Source organism: Leucopleurus acutus (genome assembly GCF_964270905.1).
Source record: "Leucopleurus acutus genome assembly, chromosome: 1".
Classification (NCBI taxonomy): Eukaryota; Metazoa; Chordata; class Mammalia; order Artiodactyla; family Delphinidae; genus Leucopleurus; species Leucopleurus acutus.
This window is the reverse complement of record NC_139142.1, coordinates 78,469,485-78,495,268: the sequence shown is the minus strand read 5'-3', so window position 1 is coordinate 78,495,268 and position 25,784 is coordinate 78,469,485. Positions and strand designations below refer to the sequence as shown.

The window sequence follows — 25,784 nt, the reverse complement described above, 5'->3', positions numbered from 1 at the left end:
TATTTACTGAAATACATACAGATGAGATGTTATGATATCTGGGATTTTCTTCAGTATTATCCAGTGAGGATAAGAAGTGAGTGAAAGTATAGGTGAATAAGATTAGCCTTGAGTAGATAAATGTTAAAGCTGGCTGGCAGGAATACTGGACTGAGATGCCCTCTCATCTGACTGTATCTGAAGGAAAGAAATCAGATAACCCACGGAATTACTGAAACTCCTTTTAAAATTATTGAAAAAAGCGGACCAAATGAGCATGAATAATTTGACTTTTCTAAAGTTTATTGGTTAGTTTTACAGAAAAACATTCAGCATTTTTTCTCAGGTTCATATTATGAAAACCCACATAATGAGAACACTGTTTTAATATGAAAACTCAGTTTCTAAAAACACTTGGAAACAACTTTTAAAAACTGGGAGAAAATGTACTTTATTTTCTATTGTGAAATACAAATTTACCTTCAAGATATGTTTTATGTATGTCTCCCTATTTTAAACCAAACTAGAAATTCAATGCATAGTTTGTTGGGATTAGTTGATGAAAGTTGTTCTTTAACGTAACCTTAGTTCTCATCTTTAAAAAAAAATGATGTTTCTTTTCGAGCTGCAATTATAGAATCTCAAAAAAGTATTCTTCTCTATTCTACTTTTAAATTCAAAATTAGGAAACCTGAAGAAGCCTATTTGATGCCCATTAGATACCTATAGTAATTTAGATCCATTGTGCCAATATGCAATAACAAATTTATCCCAGATTGAACATAAATTTAGTTTCCTAAAGGTATGCTCAGTGCTTTGTTTATTTGTATTACTGTGTCCTACTTTAGACTATGGTATTAGTTTATATGTTTATTTATTTAATTGAACTTATATAGTAATTGTGCTAACATATGACTTTCTAATGCTGGCCTGCCACTGCATGATCAACCTTTTTTCCTACTGGAATTTAAAAATTTTTTAATTGATGCTTTTTTACTTTATCCCTTTTGCCTTTAATAGCTTCATGATGTTTTTCCCTTTTCTTTGAGCAACTCACAACCTAACTCTGTGCTATTGTATTATAATGCTTTTTGCTCCTTTGCATGATTGTAATACACCAGTCATTTGTGTGATTGTAATCTATTATTCCACATTGGTCATTGACCACATAGTGTCACCAATATCTACTATTTCCCATTTTCAGATACTGCGTTTTCCTATTAATGGATAAATTTCTTGCTTTTCCTTTTTTCTTGAGTAAATGTAAGTTGCATTTATCTATCCAATTTCATCTTTTTTTTTTTAGCTTCCTGATTCATCATTTCTTATTCTGCTCACTAATCTTTATTCTTAGCATTTGACATCCTCAGACAGGCTGTTTATGGGTAACTGCTCATGTGAGGTGAACTGTAATGAGGATAACATCCTTGCTCTCAAAGAGGAAGAAGACCAAAATGAAACTCCACCTCTCATCTGGAAATCATTGACTCCCCTTCTACAAAATAGTGAGTTTATGTTTTACTCAGTCTTTTTTCTCCTTTATTGCTTTGTAGTATAATTGTATATGAAAGCACACATAATTACAAACTTACTGTTAATGACTTTTTACCTCCTAACTTTTGTAGATTATTAGCAATACATAATAATAATAATCTGTAATGTTACGGAGCAGTTATTATGAGATGGACACTTTTCTGAGGGCTTCATATGTATCATATAATTTAATCCTAAAGTACTAATTACTAAATATATAACTATTATCATTGTCCCCATTTTGTACAGCTGGTTAGTTGCAGAGAGACAATTCAAACATAGGCATCTGACCCCAAGGCCTGAGCAATTTTAAGCACTATGATATATGGCCTTTAAAAAAAAAAAGTACAATTAAGACAATGTGTTTGTTCATGATGCTAAAGCAGCTAGTTGAAAAATGTGGAGTTAATCCAAACCAGATTGTTCTTTACTGAGATAAAAAAGAATAAAACTGATCAAATTATATTATTTTCCATTTAAATAATTTTGTAGTATAGAAACAATGTGAAAATTAGTTGTCATAATACCTATTTAGGTGATACTTTCTCTTTCTGTCTTTTAGCATCAGTGGCTTCTTTTTCTTTAAACTTCAAATTTATCCTTTTGCCTAGTTTAAACATGAATTTCTTTTGAAAGCACACACACACACACCAAAAAAAAAAAAAAAGGAAATTGTATTGGTTATACAAACACATAAATCATTTTTATAAATTAGATTGTTTTCAGATTTTTAAAATTAGGAATAATAATGTATATTAGAATGTAAAAACTTTAGATTTATAAAGAGTCTTACTAATCTCCATCTTGTGAGCTGATTCAAAGTAATGCAGTGATAACTTTTGTAGGTGACCTGGCATCTGAGGCACAGGTTTTTGGTGCCCTTGTCACATGCTTTCGAGCACTGCCAAATAGTTTTGGGCACCCTAACAATGTTCTACCAAAACTTGGGATGTGCATTTCTCCATTCTTCTGCCTCAGGGCTTCCTCTGAAACCAAGGGAGCTTACTCAGCCCTTGTGCCAAGGAAGCCTGGAAGAGCGAGGGAGATATTGGCACTTGCAGCAGTGTTCAACTAATGGGGGACAGGATATTGTGAATAAGTACACCAGCCTGATATCCTTCAGATGAGCAATCTGAGCCACCTTCTACAGAGCTCCTCAGAGAATTCCCAGTAGAATTGATCCTTGGTTGCTCAGATCATTAACCCACTCAGTAGCATTGTTGGCTTTTCCTCTCCTGTCTTGCTCTCCATGCCTTCTCAGTCAGCTTTTTGTGATTTACCTCCCAAATAAGTTACCTACATCCAAGTTCTTATTTTAGACTCTCTTTTGGGACAGTCTAAACTAAGACAGGAATTTAGAATTGAATGTACAGATAACTTATAAAACCCAGTGTTCTTTTTAATCCTGCATTTTAACTTCAGTTTTTTAATGGAACTCTTTAAAAATCTTTTTAACCCTATGCACAAGTTACATGGTAGCATAATTTATCTCTTTCAGGGATGATATATTTATGTATACCTGAAATGTATTAATACATTTCAGAGCTTCAACTATATTTAAAAGTTAAAAACTTTTGAAATCATTTGCAAAACATTTGTTACTATATGTTTACCTCCTCTAACTATGCATAATTCACTTGTTAAAACCCAGTGATAAGGGAAGGAATGTGTTTCTTTAACTTGACATTTTATTATGCAGGATGTTATTTTCCTCCCAGGAGTTCTGTTTTATGGAACTATATTAGGAAAGTGTTGATTTGACATCTGTCATTATAGGTTTCATTTACTGTTTTTTTTTCTTTCTTTCTTATTCTTTCTTTTTTTTCTTTTTCAGGTCAAAAATCAATGAGCTCAGGAAAATCTCCAAGTGGTTACCAGTGGATTAACGGCATCATAGCCGCCTTTCTCTCATTCAGTGAAGAAAGTGTTATAATTGCAGCAGCTCAAGCCTTTTCTTCTCTACAAGGTGCTAATTTAGTTAGTACTTAGTAAGTAAGGAAACTGCTTTTAAAATTCAGAAAAACAATTAACAGGTTTATTTATTTATTTTAATTCTAAGCCTTCCCCAAACCAGAATCTATGAATATCTGGTATTAAGTGATCTTTAGTGATGAAAATCAACTGTCTAGTGATAATGTATTTATTTGGAAATTCATAAACATCAAGGTGATAGGGAAAAAGAGTAAAACCTTTGTGTTTGAATTATCTCTGAAATGTATTCTAAAGCTTTATGCAAATAACCATGGCTTCTTTCTGTAGTCATGTATCTTAGATTAACGTGTGCATGTATGCTGGGTGTGTTGTCTGCTTCCTAAAGTGCTTTTGTTAACATCATAATTTTAAATTAAGCTTTTCAGAAGGCTGTTCCTACTGTACATTTTGGCATCTAAGATTAGGTCAGTGGCCATAAATCTCATTTACGTACTTAATGCAAAGGAGATACTGCTGTCTTGGGAATCATGTGAGCCAGATTCCTTACTTTGCCCTCTTGTAAGATACTGACATATAAAACAAAATGCTCCCATTTTGTTTTGCATCTTTCTTTATTTAAAACTTTAAATAAACAATGTTTATGCAAGATTCTTTTTTATTCATAAAAATGGAAATCACTCTTAGTGACTGCATGAGTAGGCTTGTATTCTTGTTCACGACTTCGCATGATAGATCACCCCATAAAATCTTTACATTTGGCTTGTGCAGCTGAATTCATGACTGAATACAGAATGATAAAGAAGCTTTAGCATTTTGTGGAAAGAAAAGAAATCATGCCTTCTAGATGGCCCTTAAGCTAGCTTTTAACTGCCTGGAAATCAGATAGAAATGTATAATCAAACTTGCCTTAAAGGCACAGTGTTTAGTGTAAATCTTTAGGTCATAATCTGTAAATTAATGCAAAGAGATTCTTTAAAATTTATTTGATTTTCATTATATTTGCATGGAAATCTGCCAGTCCAAACGTATATTTATCTTTTTTTTTTTAACCTTTCTATCAGAAGTTAAAATAGAAATGATGGATTATGTCACTGGCCAGTCCAGCAGCCTATTTCTTTCAACACATTGCTATGTATTTACTGTTTTAGCTATATTGTTTTCAATTTCTGGCAAAATAGTCAGTTTTTGATCCTGGGTAGAAAATGTCAGTGCTCACATTTCCTATGGGGTTTTGGCCTTTTTGTGAAAAGGTAGGGGGAGAGCTAAATGAATTATGATGCTGTCATCTGAAGAAACCACAGTGTAATTCTTTGCCAAATTTTAGCAAGAACAGAGCTGATCATCTGCTAGTGTAAGCCTTTCCTTGAACCCTACCAGCAGTTCACTCAGGCTTCTGCCTGTTCTCTTTCATGCTGTGAGATTGTAGCCTACAGAAGTCCTTTTAACCTTCCCTTTGCAAGGTTAATTGATTTAATAACCTCCAAAGAAGACAAATTTTGCCAGAGGAGTTTAGAAATCTAAATTTAGGAATTTAAAATTTCACAGCTGAGCTTAAGTAATATTAAAATTAAGACTGAGTTGCTTCTTAACATAAATAGTTTATGGAGAATGCATGTGTCTTATATTAATTTTTTTGAAAGCTGACACTCTTCTCATCCTTCACAAATCTATTTCCCTAGATTTTAAAGAATGGCAAATATTACCAGATAACATTTGTGTGTTATATTCTTTGAAATCAACACATTCTGAATGTGAATATAACTAATGTATATTGTAATCATCTGATAGTATAGTTTGCCATGCTTAAGTGCTCCTCAAAACCATTAATTTATATATTCTAATATCTTTTACTGACTCCTAAGGAAGTATCCTTGCTTGGACTAATGGAATTTAGTTCCTACCAATCTGGAACAATTCATAGGAAAAAAATCTCAACATTAAAGATTGTTATCTATGAGGATTCTTCAATTTCATTTTTTAGCAATCATTTTGTAGCACTAGTTTCAGATGATTTTTTAATTGTTCATTTACAACGTTGTGTTAATTACTGCTGTACAGCAAAGTAATTCAGTTATGCATACTGAATTACATGTTCTTTTTTTTTAATACATTCTTTTCCATTATGGCTTATCATAGGATATTGTATATAGTTCTGTCTGCTATACAGTAGAACCTAGCTGTTTATCCATTCTATGTATAAATGCTTACATCTGCTAACCCCAGCCTTCTACTCCATCCCTCCCCCAAAGTCCTCCCTCTTGGCAACCACCAGTCAGTTCTCTATGTCCATGATTCTGTTTCATAGATAGATAGGTTCATTTGTGTCATATTTTAGATTCCACATATAAGTGATATCAAATGGTATTTTTCTTTCTCTTTCTGACTTAACTTCACTTAGTATGATAATCTCTAGTTGCATCCACGTTGCTGCAAATGGAATTATTTTGTTCCTTTTTATGGCTGAGTAGTATTCCATTGTATATATGTACCACATCTTCTTTATACATTCAGCTGTCAGTGCACATTTAGGTTGTTTCCATGTCTTGGCTATTGTGAATAGTGTTGCTATGAACATGGGGTGCATGTATCTTTTTTAATTACAGTTTTGTCTGGATATATGCCCAGGAGTGGGATTGTTGGATCATATGGTAATTCTATTTTTAGTTTTCTGAGGAACCTCCATACTGTTTTTCACAGTGGCTGGACCAACCTACATTCCCGCCAACAGTGTAGGAGGGTTCCCTTTTCTCCACAGCCTCTCCAGCATTTGTTATTTGTAGACTTTTTAATGATGGCCATTCTGACCCGTGTGAGGTGGTACCTCATTGTAATTTTGATTTGCATTTCTCTAATAATTAGTGATGTTAAACATCTTTTCATGTGCCTATTGGCCATCTGTATGTCTTCTTTTGAGAAATGTCTTTTTAGGTCTTCTGCCCATTTTTTGATTGGATTTTTTGTTTTTTTGTTGTTGAGTTGTATGAGCTGTTTCTATATTTTAGAAATTAAACCCTTATTGCTCACATCATTTGCAAATATTTTCTCCCATTCTGTAGGTTGTCTTTTTGTTTTGTTTACAGTTCCTTTGCTGTGCAAAAGCTTGTAAGTTTGATTAGGTCCCATTTGTTTATTTTTGTTTTTATTTCTATTGCCTTGGAAGACTGACCTAAGAAAACATTGGTATGATTTATGTCAGAGAATGTTTTGCCTATGAGCTCTTTTAGGAGTTTTATGGGGTCATGTCTTATGTTTAAGTCTTTGAGCTATTTTTAGTTTATTTTTGTGTATGGTGTGAGGGCATGTTCTAACTTCATTGATTTACATGTGGCTGTTCAACTTTCCCAACACCACTTGCTGAAGAGACTGTCTTTTTCCCATTGTATATTCTTGCCTCTTTTGTTGAAGATTAACTGACCATAAGTGTGTGGGTTTATTTCTGGGCTCTCTATCCTGTTCCATTGATCCATATGTCTTGTTTTTGTGCCAGTGCCACACCGTTTTGATTACTTAGCTTTGTAGTATAGTCTGAAGTCTGGGAGGGTTATACCTCCTGCTTTGTTCTTTTTCTTCAGGATTGCTTTGGCAGTTCTGGGTCTTCTGTGGTTCCATATGAATTTTAGGATTATTTGTTCTAGTTCTGTGAAAAACGTCATGGGTAATTTGATAGAGATCACATTAAATCTGTAGATTGCTTTGGGTAGTATGTCCAGCAAATGACTTTTTATTTGATTTATCTTTCTTGATAAATAATTTTAAGTCTTTATTTCCTCTTATCACCTTTTTTATTTTATCACCTTTTCTTCTTTTGTCCAGCCCAACTCTAGGATTCCTTCTTTCCATAACATGTATTCAGCAAACACTTTTTAGTGCCTATTCTGTGCCAAGTACCATGCTACATTCTGGGTTTACTACAGAGAATGAAATAGGTTTATATTCTGCACTCACAGAATTTAGAGTCTAGTGGAAATAATACCCATAATTATGCAAAAAAGATAGGTGAGAGAAAGAGAGGAATACACTTAACCTAGATTTTTTTTTCCAGCTGAATGCTTTTCCTCTAAAATCAGGAACAAGACGAGGATGCCCACTCTTAACATTTATATTAAAAAATTAGAAATAAAATTACCATATGATCCAGCAATATTCACTCCTAGGTATATATCTGAAGGAAACAAAAACACAAATTTGAAAACATTGAACCCCAGTGTTCATAGCATTATTTACAATAGCCAAGACAAGATATGGGAGCAACTTAAGTGTTCATGAACAGATGAATGCATAGAGAGAATGTGAGATATATATACATATATATGTAATATATATACACAATAGAATATTACTCAGACATAAAAAAGAATGCAATTTTGCCATTTACAACAACGGGGATGGACCTGGAAGGTATTATGTTTAGTGAAATAAGTCAAACACAGAAAGGCAAAATTCTGTGTTTTTACTTATATGTGGAATCCAAAAAACAAAACAAAAGAATGAACATAACAAAACAGAAATAGACTCACAGTACAGAGAACAAACTAGTCATTACCAGTGGGAAGAAGGATTGGACTGAAACAAAATAGAGGAAGGGGATTAAGACACAGAAACTACTAGATGTAAAATAAATAAGATACAAGGGTATAATGTACAACACAGGGAATATAGCCAATATTTTATAACAACTTTATATGGTATATAATCTATAAAAATATTGAATCACTATGTTTGTATACCTGAAACTAATATAATATTATCACTCAACTATACTTCAATTAAAAAATTAAAAATATTAGTTTGGGATGAATTGTAAAAAGAACAGGTCTAAACATCAGCTTAGGGAACTGGAAGCTTAACCTGAGGAATTTTTACATAACCCAGTGCAAAATCACAAAGGGATGAAAAAGTATAGGAGTTTGTTACATTTGGTACCCTTTATTTCTCTTTTTGGGGTCTACAGTTTCCTCAACTTCATGTGATTGCATGTATATGTTTAGTCTTTGGGAGATAGGACACAGGAAATGTTTGAAGTCATAAAGGGAATTGTTGGAAAGCTTTGAGAATAACAGAAGGCACGGTGAGAAGAAGGAGTGGTTTTGTATTTAACTGATACATGTATCTTTATTATATTCTTGATCCTATTTTTGTTGGATTTAAGGAAAAGTGGGGTGTTTATCTTTTCCTCATATACCCCTTACTCCTATGAATTTCTATTTATAGGTCTTTTGGAAGATGACATGACTTTATACAATACACTTATATCTCTACTGATTTAGCATCTTCTGACAATTCTCTATTATCTCCTCACTATAAAGAGTGAATAATTAGCTAAATTTTATTTAGTATTTACTATACGCCTGATCCTGTATTAACTCAATTATCACAACAACCCTGTGAGTTAAGTACTGTTATCCCCATCTTACAGATGATGAAACTGGGTTAACTAGAAGTTATCTAGGCCAAGTTTATACTACTAGTCAGTTGGTGGGATACACATAAGCAACTGGCCCTTATGCTTCTGCTTTTAGCCTCTGTTCTATATGGCCTCTCCCTAAGTCAGTGATATACCTATGTTTTAATTCTGTTATTGAAGGATTAAGTAAACATACAGGTACTTTTCTCAAGCTACTTAGCTTTAAATTTTTAAGTGAGAAATTTAAGTATAGACATTTGTCATAGTTTATAAAATAAATTACTTTCAGTGGATTTCTAATAGTTTCTCAGTGCTGAAGCAAAACAAATACTTACTGGATGGATTCTGGTGCTGCATTTAGTTTTTAATTAGTGACTGTGAAAATAATTTCTCACTGTTGTTAAAGCAATTCAGTAGCAGAATCACTTTAAAACATTAATTCTTACTTATAAATAAATTCACCTTAGACAAACAGTACATAAAAATGAAATGATACCCCTAAAATAATTTGTATGCCAAAAGTTATTTCAGCTAGGAAATATAAAAAAAAAAAAAATGAAATGATACCACTTAAAGTGAACAATAGACTTTTGTTAAAGTGTCTAAATGTAGCAGTAAGTAAAGAGGTGAGCTGGCAACTGCACTGATTTGGAAAGCTACTGACTTTGGGAACAAAGTGATGCTGACAAAGTCACCTCTACTGTTCAGATTTGGAAGTTTGATAGCAACCTATGCTCCCTCTGTAAACAAAAATATCCCAAGAAAAAAAGAAAACAAAATATTTTCCTCTCTTTCCCCAAGTGACACATTTTCTTGGCTTTTGTCCCACAAATATGTTCATTTTAACACAATCAAAAGATATTTCAATCCAGACATAAAACAAAAATTCTGTATAAGAAAGCTGATTTAAAGGCATTCATAGGAAAATGACATGTCTAAAGTGTGTTACACATTAATAACATCATCCTTAAATAGAATGTCTTTTAAATGTCATATTCAGAAATTGACATACTGATTTTTTAAAAATCCAATTTAATTACTTTATGTCTGCGTTATACAAGATTTGAGGAGGGAGAGTTTAAAATCCTTTTCTAACTCATCCAGAAGCAGTGTCTTCATTATTTTTCCTTCATTCTTTCACTATGTTTAAATAACATATTTGAGTGAAAATTTAAAAATTCAGTGAAAATTAAGATGTTTCTAAACATATTGATAAATTCATTCAAGAAATTATTTGGATTCCTACAAGTAAGTATATTTAACCTGAGGTTAACGTGATGTTCAGAGGCATATAATATAGTTCAAAACACAAGAATAAGTTAATAATCTGATAACTTCCTACCAGTCAAGGATATGTCCCAGAATATATAACAAAAAGTTTGGAAAATATGGGAGAAAAATTGAGAGACATGGAAGAAAAATTGGGGAGGTCCCAGTTTCAAATAAACAGAATAGAAATAGGTGGTAGAGGAGAGATAGTTTTTGAAAAATAGAAGGAAATTGTTTTCAGTTAATAAGGATAAAATTATTCAGAAAAAACTTCAACCCAAAATGACTCTTGGATGCTATCAGACTTACATTCTTCACTCTAAGGAAAAAGAGAAATGCAGTCATACAGAAATGGCAGTGAGAAAAAATATTAAGTAACACAGGTATAATACAACCAAAACGTATTAGAAGATGGTGGCAGTACAGATTGAGAAGCAAGAAGAAACGCGTCTGTTCAGTCGCCTCAGGATGAATTAAATGATATTGAGAGGATCTCTGTTAGGACATCCATAAACTGCTTTTTTTCTTACATTCTAGTTGAAGTATTAGCACACAAAAAAGAGCACAATTCAAATATACAAATTAGTTAATTTTCACAAAGTGATCACACCTGTGTAACTGCTACCCAAGTCAAAATATAAAACATTATGAAGACTGCAGAAGTCCTCCTCACAGCTTTGTGCCCTTCTCAGTCACTATTCCTTCTCCCTTTCCTGACAGTGAACACCATTCTCACAATTAATACCACAGATAATTAGTTTTGCTTGTTTTTGAGCTCTATATAAAGTAAGTATTTATTATTTATTCTTATGTGTTCCTTGTGCCTGGATTCTTCCACTTCATTTCACTCAACATTGTGGCTATAAAATTCATCCATATTGTTGTATAAATGGTTGGGGTTTTACTTTCCTTTTTCTTTTTTTTCTGAAAAGTATTCATATTGTGTGGATGTACTATATTTATCCATTTTATGATGGACATTTGGGTATTTTATGGGTTTACAAATAATAGTGCTATGAATATTCTAGTACATATCTTTGGTTCAAATGTGTATTCATTTTTATTGAGTAGAATTGCTGGGTTTTCTAAAGTGTTTAAAACAATTTGAACTCCCACCAGCAGTGTATTAGGGTTCCATTAGCTCCATAGCCTCACCAACACTTTGTGTTGTCAGTCTTTTTAATATTTGCCATCCTGGTGAGTACATAGTGGTATGTCAATATATTTCTAATCTGTAGTTCTCTGATCATGTTTTCTAGCCATTTGGATATCTTCTTTTGTAACTTGTCTGTTTAGGTCTATTGTACATTCTCCTACAGGATTATCTATCATAGTTTTTTTTTTATAAATTTATTTATTTAATTTATTTACTTTTGGCTGCATTGGGTCTTCATTGCTGTGTGCGGGCTTTCTCTAGTTGCGGTGAGCGGGGGCTACTCTTTGTTGTGGTGCGTGGGCTTCTCATTGCAGTGGCTTCTTTTGTTGCAGAGCACGGGCTCTAGGTGCACGTGCTTCAGTAGTTGTGGCACGTGGGCTCAGTAGTTGTGGCGCATGGGCTTAGTTGCTCCACGGCATGTGGGATCTTCCCAGACCAGGGCTCGAACCACTGTCCCCTACATTGGCAGGCGGATTCTTACACACTGTGCTACCAGGGAAACCCCTCTGTCATAGTTTTTAATTAATTGGTAAGAATTCTTTTTCTATTTTAGATGTGAGCTGTGTCAGATACTGTGGCTTCCCATTTTACTCTATTTATGATGTCTTTTGATGAACAATTCATTCCTTTTCTTGTCTTTTAAGGTTAATGCTTTCTGTGTCTCATTTAAGAAAAATCTTTCCCTATCTCAAGATCATGAAGACCATGTTGTCTTCCAAAAGCTGTATTTTATGTTTCATATTACAAATATGGACTATGAACTTTGTTAAATTGCTATTCAAAAAGTTTGAAACAATTTATATGCCTACTAAAATGTGCATAAGAGTTCCAGCTTACTCACACTTGCTAAAACTTGCCCAAACTGGCTATTATTAATGCCTTTTATTTTACCAATATGGTGTAGCTTTTTATTGTTATTGAAATTTATGGGATGTTCAAGACATACAAAAATGATCAAAAATATTATATAAAAAACACACTCAAATATCCATAACCCAGTTTTTTGTTTGTTTGTTTGTTTTAGTATAAGCTAGTTGAAATAATCTTCTAAATGCAAGAGACTAAGCACTTTCAGAGTCTTGGTCAATTATCTCTTGTTTATAACATTAGTGTGATAACAGATACTAACAAAGTTACCAGCAAGGTAAATTTTCACAAGTGGCTGTCTCAAATCATTTTGGGAGTGAGAGGTTTACAGGTGCATAAATAAATAAAATTTTTTCTTATGAATTAATTTTTAGGATGAAAATTAGGTTTCTATGTGGAAATCCCTCAGCTTAAAACTCTTGGCATTAAAATGTCATGAACCTAGATAGTACAATGGAATAATGGGAAGGATAATCTCCAAAGGATTAAAAAGCAGTAGAGTATCTTGATGGTCCCAAAGTTGCATTCCTTGGCACATTTACCCAGTATAGACTTGATCAGAAAAAAGAGATTGGTCACAGTAACAGATGACCTTCAACTTCTGGGAAGCTGTGTATAATAGTGGACCTTTTGGCCTATCTGTTATCTACTGTAGTTTGAGAGTAGCTGCATGTTAGCAGGACCCCTAGATTTTCCCACATGGCAGTGCAAAGACGTATGTGTCTCCAAACACATCACAAGTGGAAGCAGCTCCATCCCAAGTGTTATTAGTAGGCAAGCAAACCAGCTAGGTGTTGCCGGAAAATGGAGCAGGAAACCCTTATAACCTGCACATCTTCCTCAAGGAATAGCTTTGGGTTGGGAGCCCCAAGTCCCAAATGTAGATACATTTTGTGTAACATGAGTTCCAATTCAAAATCTCTCTGCAGCTATCGGACACTGTTTAAACCAAAGATGTGAGTGAGGAAAGTTCCTAATTCTCTGTACTTCTAGACTAAGAGAAGTTGTAGAGGGATTCTGACATGGGAACTTTAAATCCTTTGCCTGGTAGTTGTATCCTCTGTCTCCTAGGTATAAATGCTGTTGGGTGTCATGTTTATCAAAGGATCACCAAACAGAAAGGAATAGGAAAAGCTCATCTGGGCTGAATCTCTACTCTTCCACAGAATTTTACTTGAACTCAGAAAAATAGCAGTCTGTTTTTCTTTGAAATGTACAAAAAATGAAAATCTTCCAGTAGTCGAATGTTTCATAATTCTTGAAGCAAGAAGTTCCTCAAAAATGGAATTTTTCTTTTTTAGCTTTTGATACTAAATCTTTAATATTTGCTTAGGGATTTTCCTTTACCTTTTTTAAACTTTGGTTCACTTTTAAGTATTAACTTGCATGTTAATCTATAACACTTCAGAATAATTTACATTCATTTTTCTTAGTACTTCAAGAAAGAATATAGCCAGTGAATGTTGAATTAATGAGCTTAGTGGCCTACAAAAAAAAAAAAAAAAGGAAATGCGGCATCCCAAGAATGGCTGTTTACTGGTACATGAAGGAAATTGATTATTATATTTGACTTAATGTTTCAGTGTATAAGAATGAAATAATATTAATTTTAAAAGCAGCTTAAGTTCTTCATACGGAGCTCTTTGAAGGTTATTTTGTTTTCTATTTTCTTCTATTCAAAATATATAGTATATATTAAATCCTACTTCTTTTATCTGCTTTATTGATGATTAGCTGTGTAGTTATCTTCTAAGCATTCTTTGCCTGAAATTCGAAGTTCTAACTGGAACACCCTTAAAGAGAGGTACTTTCCCTCAAGTTCCTTAATAATTAAGTCCCATAAAGTCAATGATCATCCCAGGATTCAGTTCATCCCAAGAATTTTACTGCCCTTTTCTGTTTTATTAGTAATCTTCAGTCTCAACAGATGGTGATTCTGGTTTCTTACTTCTTTATCTTCTTAAATCCTCTTAGTTTCTTGGTTCAATCAAGATTTATCTCATTTCCAGAACTTTGGAGAAAGTAAGGAATAACAGTATACGGAAACAATCAACAATCCTTAAGAAAATGGTATTAACTTTTTAGTATTTATAATCTATCATTTTCAGTGGATCTAACTGGGAAGTGTCCAAAGCTCAGATCTAGTGTAGAGGACATTACAAGCAATTTAAGCATCAGAAATTAGATCAATTTGTTTTAATTGACATTTCGGTAATGGTTTATTTCCTTACTCTGGCTATCATTTGCTAAGACATAAGGTATTAAAATCATTGATATTACTCATTGGAAGTATTCTGAAATAAAAATCAATGGGGTTTTTTTGCATAAGGTAACACTTTAAAATATATTCACTGATTTAATCTTATCAACATGAAGTTTATACAGGAAAAAAACCTTGATAAGCTGCAGATGCTTTATTTCTTAAAACCTAAAGTTTAAAGTCACATTTCATGTTTTATAAAAGGCCAAATTATGGTAGCTTTAAAGACCATTAGTGTAGAAGTCAATAAACTAAGGCCCACAGGCCAAAGCCAGCTTGCTGCCATTTTGATACCACCTACAAGCTAAGAAGGATTTTTACAAATGAACATTTGCAACTGATGCCAGGGAATACTAACTCTGAACCCTTATTAAGTGAAATGTTATCCCAAAAGAAAAAAAAAAAAGAGAACTTCATTCTTCTCATTAGTAGACATGTATTTTTTAATGATCTCAATTACTATTATTACATTTTGAATTTTGTAAACAAAGCAATTTGTTTTCTACATTTTGTTAGATTTTCTATAATTTGTTATGTTCCAGATGATATCCTCAATTTTGCCTCTTGGCCTGCAAAATTTAAAATATTTACTATCTGGTCCTTTATAGAAAAAGTTTGCTAACCTCTGCATTATACCATCACCAAATACTGCAATCACACTAATCCATTGTCAAGAATATAAATATTATAAATGGCAAGTATTTTGTATAAAATCTACTCAAGATATCACTAATAATTTTCATAGTTTTCCTAAACTTATGGATATATGTTTCCTTCTGCAGCTACTATTAAATCTAAGAGATTGGAATTGAAAGATATTATTTTGGTCCATCTCTATCTGAAAAACATGAAAGATTTCTCATCTATTAACTCAGCATATGTGACCACCTTCAAGCATTGCCTGCCTGCAAGGTATGTAACTTACTGCTACATGAAGGGAAAGTTGCCTGAATGCCTGATACCAGGCATTTCTCTGGTTATCTCCTTTAATCCTCACTCAAGGTTCATGCTCTGATATCCCTGACTTTGAAACCTGTTCGTTATCATGTTCTCTCCCATTGGTATAGTGGCTGTGTTGTTTTTCAAATTTATGTGGTTTTCATGTTTTCTAGCATGGTTTATTATCACAGGTTTCTTTTATTTCCCTCTCTTATTTACCAGTTCTTACCATTTCTTAACAACAGTTGTCAGTAATTCACAAATGGAGATACACATTCATGGTAAGGCTTAAGAAATAAAGGGATTCTGGGATATGAGGAGAGAAAAATTAATATTGGAAAGTGGCATTGGCAGTGAGGTAAAGAATGAATCTTCGTGGAACCAGTACACTCTTCCTTTTACTCCCTCAATTCATCTCTATACCTCCAGTGTATGGTCATTTTCAAATTGTCTAATTTGGCCTTGTTTTAATTATCCTTAAAATAAATGGTTTCAGACATAATCTTAAACAACCAAACATCAGATGTTTTGTTGTTGTTTTGCCTGCACAAGACTAATCAGGACAATTTGCTAATATTTAATTATCTTTTCCAATTATTTTGGAATATATAACTTTCAAATTAAAAAGTGAAAGAAGGGCTTCCCTGGTGGCGCAGTGGTTAAGAATCCACTTGCCAATGCAGGGGACATGGGTTCAATCCCTGGCCCAGGAAGACCCGACATGCTGCGGAGCAACTAAGCCCGTGAGCCACGACCACTGAAACCTGCGTGCCTAGAGCCCGTGCTCCGCAGCAAGAGAAGCCACGACAATGAGAAGCCCACGCACCGCAATGAAGAGTAGCCCCCACTCACTGCAGCTAGAGAAAGCCCATGCACAGCAACGAAGACCCAACAAGTTGAAAATAAAATTAATTAATTATTTATTTATTTTTAAAAAATGAAGAAAATAAAAATGGTTTTGATTGTACAATATAAAATGCTTCAAGAAATTCCAGTTGTTTGACAGAAAAGTTAAGTTTTTATAGAAAGTTTTCTAGAAATAGGTATTTATTTAATTTTGATGCAGAACACTATACTAAGGACATATATTTTAAAAACAAAAGAAAGTAAAAAGACTTTTTCCATGGCACACTCAGAGATAAAAATAATTTTTCTATAAAACAACCCATGTCCCACTAGAAGTAAATAAGCAGAAAAGAATTTACTGATGAGAGAATGCTTTAAGACTTAGTAGGCACGGGATAAAAGAATATTGTGGCATTAAGCAGGGAAATTGGTACTTTCTCCAAGATCTCTGCCTTGCTCTAGGCCCATTCCAGGTAGCCACAGTGAGCAGCATCCAGCCATGAGAAGGCTAACCCATCTGCCCCCAGAACCAGTGGAGGACAGTGACTCAATATATGAGAAGCTCTTTTCCCATTAGGCAGATGAGATTGGAAATGCTCATCTGATTTGCTACACTTAAGGGCTTAAGCGCCTGACATCTGCCAGCCATTCCACCATGTAGGCAGCACTAAGATTACAACTTCCTATTCAGACCTCATTGGCTCTGAAACCAAGTGTTATTTCTGCTTTGTTTCCCAACTAACTGGTTAAATCCACCTTTCAATTCATATTGCTTCCAACCCTGTTTTCTCAGGCTTTGTCCTGTTTTCCATCTATTCCTTCAAAGTTTTGGTGAATTTCAAATATATATATATATTTGACACTCCTACAGATTGCCCTCCCTATTGTAAAAACCTACCCCACTATATGACTCCCTTCAGACTAAGAAGGAATTGTCCAAGAGGTAGGAAGAGGACCGAGTTCAAGTAGGACCATGGAATCCTAGGGAAGATACCTTCAACGAGAGTCAGGGTTCAGTAGTATTCATTACTACAAATGAAGACTAAGAAAAGAACATAGGTTTGACTTATGAGGGCCTCAACATTGTTTTTCATTCTTATCTTCCTATTTCTGATCAATTTCCATGATTCTTCTCTGTCTTTGGCATTAGTACCCTTTCCACACAACATTGAGAGAATCCCCACTGTCCCACTACCTTCAGACTAAAGAGTTGATATAGAGGTAGGACAAGGACCACAGTAGCGTTGGGATCAGGGAACTCCCAGGAAGGCTTCCTCAAGGGTGAGTGTTTGGCAATGTTTATTGCTCTTTGGGCTTAGGAGTTAATGTGAGGGCTGTGAAAGGTAGGAGGGAGGTGAAACGGAAGAGATATTTTTAGAATAGGGAAATTTAAAATCTGTTATAAGAGAAAAGAAGAGCCCACAGGAGAAAGATTGGAGATACAAAAGAGGGTAGGAGTAGAGAAGGGATGGGGTATGCTTCTTATGCTGAAGCAAGATTGAAAAAGCAGAGTCTGGATGAATTTACTAAAACATTAGTGGAGAGTTGGAATTAAGACAGATGGCTCCCATTTCAGTAAACTGGGAAGTGCTATCAGATTACATTTATTTAATTGCTCAGATAATTCAAGTGAATTGACATAGAAATTTATATACTGGTTCAAGGAAGCTGACTCATATTTTGACAGCTTTTATCTTTCTATCCTACCAAAATTTCATTGAAATGACAGAAGAAATGTAAAACAATAATAAATCCATAGCAACTTTAGAAAGCAGGGAAGGGTGCCATCAGAAGTGCAAATTTCTGGAAGGTATAAAGCAAATAGGATAAGATTGATGGCATATACCAGCAAAGGGGAGCCTGCAGCTCCATAGAGATGGAAAATATCCTTCAGAACAAAAGGAGTCTATAAATAAGCCCAAGATAAAAGACTGCAGGGAACTGAGAAGAATAGGTTATGTCTGGTTGGCTAGGGTGGTAGAACAATTGCACCAGTGTCCTGCCTTCAGGATGATTCTACTGTGTAATTCTTTCTTAATCTTTCTTTCCCAATTTTGTTTTATACCTTCCATAAATTCCTTCCTATTCTTGCATGCTGGTAGTACCCTCTAACTTTGCAGCATTGCTACAGATATATTTTTAGATTTATATTCCTACTGTCACTTCAGTAGAATTTTTAGAGGGACAAGAAATTAATGTTTAGGTTCCGTCAGTGACCTTGAACTACAACAATGAGAGAAGATCCTTTCCACATCGATTTTCTTGGTTTTAGTTTTGTTTTTTTGTTTTACATTGTTCCTTTAAATTTGGTTTATTTTTCAGAGTATGTGTAGAAACTATGTTGCCAGAAGAAGTACTTTTCTCAATAGATTGCCTTATCCACTAGGGTGACATAAAGATTGATGATGGTCTCTTTCACCCTAAAGAGATTCTGCATGTTCAGAATATTTCTCACTGGGCACCTGCTAGCATTGGACCATATAGTCTATCAAGGTTAGTAGACATGTTTTCTTGTTTTTGTGGCAATCAACTAAATATGTGAAGGAAGTTGACAAGTTGGCTCTTTTTTAATAACAAAGTTTTCAATTCAACTATAATCTTTATCATGTTAGTGATCCCAAGTATATATAGTGACATCTTTAAAAGGGGAACTTGATATATAGGCAAAAATAATTAAGAAAAGCAATTCTATATATTATTTCATCTATGAAAAGTTAAAACACTATTTAAATTCTTTTGGTAATTAACTGAAAATAAGTATGAATTAATTCCAATTTGTTATAGTCTTAGTTTGGAATATGAAACAAATATATTTGTAATTTTTTGGTTATTGATTTCTAGCTTAACTAAATGATAGTCAAAGAATGTACTCTAGATAATTTTAGTCTCTTGCAATTTGTTGAGGCTTGCTTTATGGCCGAGCACATGATCAGTTTTGGTAAATGATTCATATATGTATGTATTCTTTTATTATTTGGTGCAGGGTTGTATATATGCCAATTAAGGAAGGTTTATTAAAAGTATTCTTTAGGGCTTCCCTGGTGGCGCAGTGGTTGAGAGTCCGCCTGCCAATGCAGGGGACGCGGGTTCGTGCCCCGGTCCGGGAAGATCCCACATGCCGCGGGGCGGCTGGGCCCGTGAGCCATGGCCGCTGAACCTGCGCATCCGGAGCCTGTGCTCCGCAACGGGAGAGGCCACAGCAGTGACAGGCCCACGTACAGCAAAAAAAAAAAAAAAAAAAGTATTCTTTAGTACATGCACCCCAATGTTCATAGCAGCACTATTTACAATAACCAAGACACAGAAGCAACACAAGTACCTGTCAACAGATGACTGGCTTAAGAAGTTGTAATATATATATATATATATATATATATAAAATGGAATTACTCAGCCATAAAAAAATGAAATATTGCCATTTACAGCAATGTGGATGGACCTAGAGAATATTATGCTTAGTGAAATGTCAGAGAAAGACAAATACCATATGATGTCTCATATACATGGAATCTAAAAAATTAACACAAATGAATCCATATACAAAACAGAAACAGGCTCACAGACGTAGAAAACAAACTTATGGTTACCAAAGGGGAGAGGGAAGAGGGATGGACAAATGAGGAGTATGAGATTAACAGTTACAAATTAGTATTTGTAAAATAGATAAGCAACAAGGATTTACTGTATAGCACAGGAAATTAAATCCTATATCTTATAATTACTTGTAACATTGAAATACAGTCTGCAAAAACCTGAATCATTAGGCTGTATACCTGAAATTAACACAATATTGTAAATCAACTATACTTTAATTTTTTTATTTTATTTTATTTTATTTTTGTGGCACGTGGGCCGCTCACTGTTGTGGCCTCTCCCATTGCGGAGCACAGGCTCCGGGCGCGCAGGCTCAGTGGCCATGGCTCACAGGCCCAGCCGCTCCGCGGCATGGGGGATCTTCCCAGACCAGGGCACGAACCCGTGTCCCCTGCATCGGCAGGTGGACTCTCAACCACTGCGCCACCAGGGAAGCCCTAATTTTTTTTTTAATATTCTTTAGATCTTCTATAGCTTTGCTGATTTTTTTCTTTCCTTTCTTCACCAGTAATCGAGAGAGGTGGTTGTATGGGCTTATGTTCTCCTTTAAGTTTTGTCAGTTTTGCTTTAGATAGTTGAAGATATGTGAAAGCAAGTTTAGAATTGTTTTATCTTTCTGATGGATATCCTTTTACTATACATCCACTTTCAAAGTAAAATAAATGCACTGCACTGATTTTTTTGGTTAGTGTTTCCATGGTATGTACTTTTTCATCCTTTTACTTCCAAATTTTCTCTATTCTTATATTTAAAGAATATCCATTATAAGTAGCATCTAGCTGTAATTTTAATCCAGTTTGAAACTATTTGCCACTTAATTAGAGCAGTTACTTTTAATTAGTCATGGATTTGTGTTTATACATATCGTCTAACTATCGAGTTGGCCAAAAAGTTCGTTTGGGTCTTTCCGTAAGATGTTACAGAAAAACCAGAACAAACTTTTTGGGCAACCCAATATTTTCTCCTTTTCTCACTGGTTTCATGTTTCTTTATTTTCCTTCTTTACATTATTTAAGGTTAATCAGACTTTCTTCATGTTAGGTATACATTCTTTTATATGTTTTAGTACATATCCCAAAGAATACACCATACAACTTGTACTTATTACAACCTAATATAGTTTCATACATTTAAAACTTCTTGGAAAATCCTAGGCCCTTAGAATATTTAAGTCCATATATCACCGTTCTTTGTGTTTTTGTTATCAAACATTTTAGTCCTATCTATGTTTTATTCCTCAGAACACATCATAGTTTCTACTTTGTATGGTCAGTATTCATTTATATTTAGCCCCAGTTTTTACTCTCCCTGTTGAATTTCTATGTTTCCTTGGAATTATTTTTCTTTTTCCAGAAGAACTCATTTTTGTTTTTATTTTAGTGGGCATATGCTGGCAACAATTTCACTTGCTTTTTTGTTTGTTTGCTAATGTCTTTATTTCACTTTCACTTTTGGAGGATATTTTTAGTGGGTATAAAATCTTAGGATGACAGCTTTCTTTCAGCCACTTGAAAATATCATTCCATTATCTGTCTTTCATTATTACCATTGAAAAATCAACTATCATTCTTATTTCTGTAATTTGGAAATATTTTTCTTTGTCTTTTTTTCAGCAGTTTTGCTATGATGTGACTTGTTGCAGTTTTCTTTGACTTGATGTCTTTCAATTTGGAAATTCTTTGCCTTTATTTCTTCAATTATTTTTCCTGTCCTGTTTTTCCTCTAGGATGCCAATTAGGTATACTTTTTTACTCATCTTATATTAAAGCTATAAACTTTTTAGTGTTTCATCTCTTTTATTCACCAAATTTCAACCCAAATACTTTCTGATATTTCTTTCAGATCACTTATCCTCTCTTCATCTTCCAACATTCTCTTTAGGCCACCTATTGAGTTTTAAATTTCAGTTATTACATTTTTAGTCCCAGAATTTCTATTTGATTTTTTAGAATTTATAAATTCTTCATGTTATTTAGTTTTTGAACCTAATTATAGCTCTCTTTATCCAACCTGATAATTCCAATAAATGGGTCATCAATTGATCTGATTTTTTCTCCTGTCCTATTTTGTGTCATGTCTGTTTTCTTATTTTTTTATTAGTATCAAATATTATGTTTGCTAACCTGTAGAGGCTCTGGATAATGTTATCTTTCTCTATGGATCTGGTTTGCCAATAGAATCTTGGCAGATTACCATATTCTAATTCTAGGACTCAATTGCAGTTTTGGTGATGCTCAATCTACCTTTTGTTTGTCTCTGCTTTTCTAGTTTCTTTTCTAGAAACCTGGGTTTCTAACTGAGATCCTGGAGTTTTTAATTAAGATCTCTCCCCCTTGGAAGTTTCTGAACTATAGTTTTTGTCCCCCTAGGACTGTAAAACTATAGAAAACCTTGCTCAGCAAGTCCTTCAGTGGCTTTCTGCCTAGCTTCTTATTCTCTTGTTTGGTGTAATTTAATAATTCAGCAAATGATTTCTTATTCTTCAGTTCATTTACTTGTAGAAATGCATGTTTTATTGTTTGTACTATATCTTATAAAATAATTGCATGCATCATAAAGCATATACTTTTAAAATGTACTAACTTTTCTTATCTTAGCGTTAAAAAAAAGCGTCTTCATATAGTCTGCTTTCCCTGGAACCCAAGAGAAGTTTATTTGTTTGTTTTTCTTCTTTTTCATTTTCTTAACCAGGCCCTCAGAGTTTGTATCATTAAAGTAGTTATTAATGTTTGGAATAGACATAAGATTATAAAATTTAGCATTGGAAAGAACCTAAGACATCATCTTCTGTTGGCTAATCTCCCACACAGTGCAGAAATGTTTCCTGCAGCATCCTTGGCATATGCTTATCCGGTCTCAATTTGGATATCTTCAGCAAAGGAGCTCATCATTTCCTGAAACAAACCATTCTGTTGGACAACTCTATTTTAAAAATCCTTATGTTGAGCTAAAATATGCCTCTTTGTAACTTATACTCATTTACTCATTGTTTTAAGTTTTCCTTCTGGAATAAGTCAAAACAAGAGAACACTTCAGATAGCTGTATTTAAAGCAGATCTAAATGCCATTCCTGTCTTTTTTATTTTTTTGCCTTCTTGTCCCAAAGCATTGAAGGTAATTTGCTAAACTTGGATAATAATAATCATAAGAAAGGCCATATTTGGTAATAATTTAAAAGCTATCTTTACATTATACAAATCCCTCTGACATTTTGAAGACAAAAAGCCTTTTGTAATTATCTTGAATTACATTTTTGTATACAAAAAAAGAGTAAGAAGACTGCCATCTATTTTCAGATGACACTACATGACCACATGTGGGAATGTAGAGAAAAACAATATTCAGTTGTAGAGATATGACTGAAATATTGGGGTGTGCATTTTTGTTTCCTTTTCATACATAGACTGTCTTTAAAACCTGTTGCTTGTGAATTAATAATAATGACAATAATCTTATAGCAGCTAATGTTTGTTGAGTACTTACTATATGTAATTCATGTATCTTGGTTCTACTTTAGACTGAGTTCTCTGCTCAATAAAAACTCTCTAATTCCTTATAATGTAACTTATGATCCAAACAGGATGCTTTGAGCATCAAAGAAGGTACTATTAGTAAATACTCTGAGACAATAGGTATAACCTGGAACTGTCCAGGCAGAGGGGGACTTAGAGTCACTCTTCTTGAAGTTGAATTCTAGTTATTCCATTGGCTGATACTGTTTGCCCAGAAATTTGCATATATATGCCACATTGTTTCAAAAGCTTCTAAAAGGCAATTTTAAAACATTATTAAGTCCTGTTCTCCTTATGATTTAAGATCCCACTTAAACCCCACCCTCTCCATCACCTTCATGATTGAACAATGTAGTTTTATAAGCAAAATTTACTACTTTTTTTCATAATTTTTCAAAAATGATAAATATCCATTGTTCTTTTTCCATTCTTCTTCATCTAAAATGGAGGAAACAGTAGGGCTTAGAAGTCTAGACTACCTGTCCTCGCCTGCCAGCCCTTAAGGTATTCTCAAAATGGGAGAAGAGGTATATTTTGAAGAATCATAGCTGTTGTGTTAATAATCCCAGATTCCAGACCTAATTAAAAGTCAGAGCATGGAGAGCACCTAGTGCTTCCAAATTATTTTGCAAAAATGCTATATTTGCAAAACTAATCCCATGATCCCTAAAGAATGCCCATCCTTATTCTAAGCAGTGTTCTCAGTCTTGGCACCATCACATGGGGCTGATTCCTGAGTTTCACTCTGACTTAATTGGTCTAGGGAGGGGCCTAGGTTTGAGATTTTTTATATATATCTAAGGTTGAAAGCCACTATTGTAAAGCTACACGGGGGAAAGAAAACATTTTTTCTAGGCCCAAGATTTGTGATTGCAAGTGCTGGCATAAGTAAAGTGCATGCAGGAAGATCACATAGATTCCAGATTTTCACACCTCAAGATCAATGCATCACTCTGAAACATCTGGTTGATTCTATAGGAAACTTTCAGAATCTTGCTGGTCAGATCAAGGGGGGAGGAGATTCATATTTTTCCCCCAAAATATGTCCTTTTAACCTCAACCTGGCAGAAATCACTTTAGATCTTCTGTTCATAAATTAAAGAACTATGTGAGTTCCTTTTTGCAATATTGCATACTCTAGAAATTGGATCAAAACAATGATTAGGGAAATATAATGTGTATCCAGTTTCTTTTGTTAGTAGAAGAGAAAAACAGCGTAGAAATACTTATTTCCCTCTGTTCTTGCCTTTGTACTCTTTAAAATGGGTTTAAGATAGTTACTGTTTATCCGGTCGCTAAGGAGGCAAGTTTCACACATTAATTTTCATTAGGAGCAATATCAGATGATTACCATACAGAAGCGCCTCCTCTTTTTATGCTATCTTTTCTAATTTATACGTTGCCACAGTCCATCAGCCTACCTGTGCTAGCTCTAGGATGTGTTGAGGAAAATATTTTTTCACTTTAGTATCAAATATTTTTTTCTTAATGACTCAATATCATCATGTTGCTTTATTTTTTTAACCTGTATATGATTTTCTTTCCTGACTAACTTATGTCCAGAAAAGGTAGCTGCTAAATCATGATTTTGACCCATTGATTGGATATTTCTGATTCTACTTACTAGAATGAAATGAATCTCACATGAGCCAGCAGCTTAGTTGTCACACCAAACACTGGTCCATAACACTGCCAGAAGGTCGTACTGCAATGAAACTTCAGTTCCGAGAGTTAACAGTTTCCTCACGCTCCTCCCTCTGTCAAGTATGTTTAGCTGAGCTTGTGCGTATGACTTCAGTTCATAAAAAGTTTACAAGTGCAGCTGGAATGCTTAGCATTTGATTGTTACATAAATAAGTATTTGAGAACATATGTAAACTTGACAGTGTTAGTACCAGATGTTCCAGTAACACAATAATGTACTTTGAATGTCCCTTCTCATTTCGGCTTGTTTATTTTGGCACTCTTTCGTTATCTGCTAAGTTTCAGATAAGCACATATTAACTCCATCCATAGTGTTGATCCTCTTATTGTTACAATCAAGTTAGATGTATTACATTTAGTGTGTAGAAGTACAAATAGCATAGACATTAATACACAAAGTCATTTTTTACACATCCCCATAAAATACAAATATTTCACTTCCTTAATGTTTATGGTATATAAAGAATAAAGAAATCTTCTCTGGGCATATGAATGTACTCTCATCTATTTAGGAATTGCCCTTCCAATTATGAGTTTTCCAAGTATTTTCTTTCTCTTTTTGACCACCAGGCACTTCAATTAAGAGATTTCTGTCTCTTGCACAAATTCCCCTGCCTTCCTCAGGTCTTTTCCATCCCCTCACCATAGTTGACTCTATCTTGATATGTAAAAGCTATTGGCATTCAGAAGCACAATTTTTGCTTCTTTTTGGTTTTATTTTGCAGTTATTCCAAACTCACTGAAGAATTGTGAAAATAAGAATGGTACATAGAACACTTATATATCTTC

The 25,784-nt window shown here is 34.0% G+C and overlaps 1 protein-coding gene across 2 annotated transcripts in view; it reads left to right on the top strand.

Moving 5' to 3' along the window:
- Nucleotides 1–18,648, top strand: part of DPH6 (diphthamine biosynthesis 6) — a gene marked incomplete at its 5' end in the record, with an annotated part of 217,059 nt that extends 198,411 nt beyond the window's left edge. Inside the window, 4 exons of one of the 2 annotated variants that reach the window (XR_014326080.1) lie at nucleotides 1,334–1,484; nucleotides 3,347–3,478; nucleotides 15,183–15,312; nucleotides 18,508–18,648. Of the gene's footprint in view, nucleotides 1–1,333; nucleotides 1,485–3,346; nucleotides 3,479–14,114; nucleotides 14,128–15,182; nucleotides 15,313–18,507 lie in introns of those variants that run through there. The other variant, XR_014326081.1, reaches the window with a different exon arrangement.
- Between the last annotated feature and the right edge of the window lie 7,136 nt (nucleotides 18,649–25,784).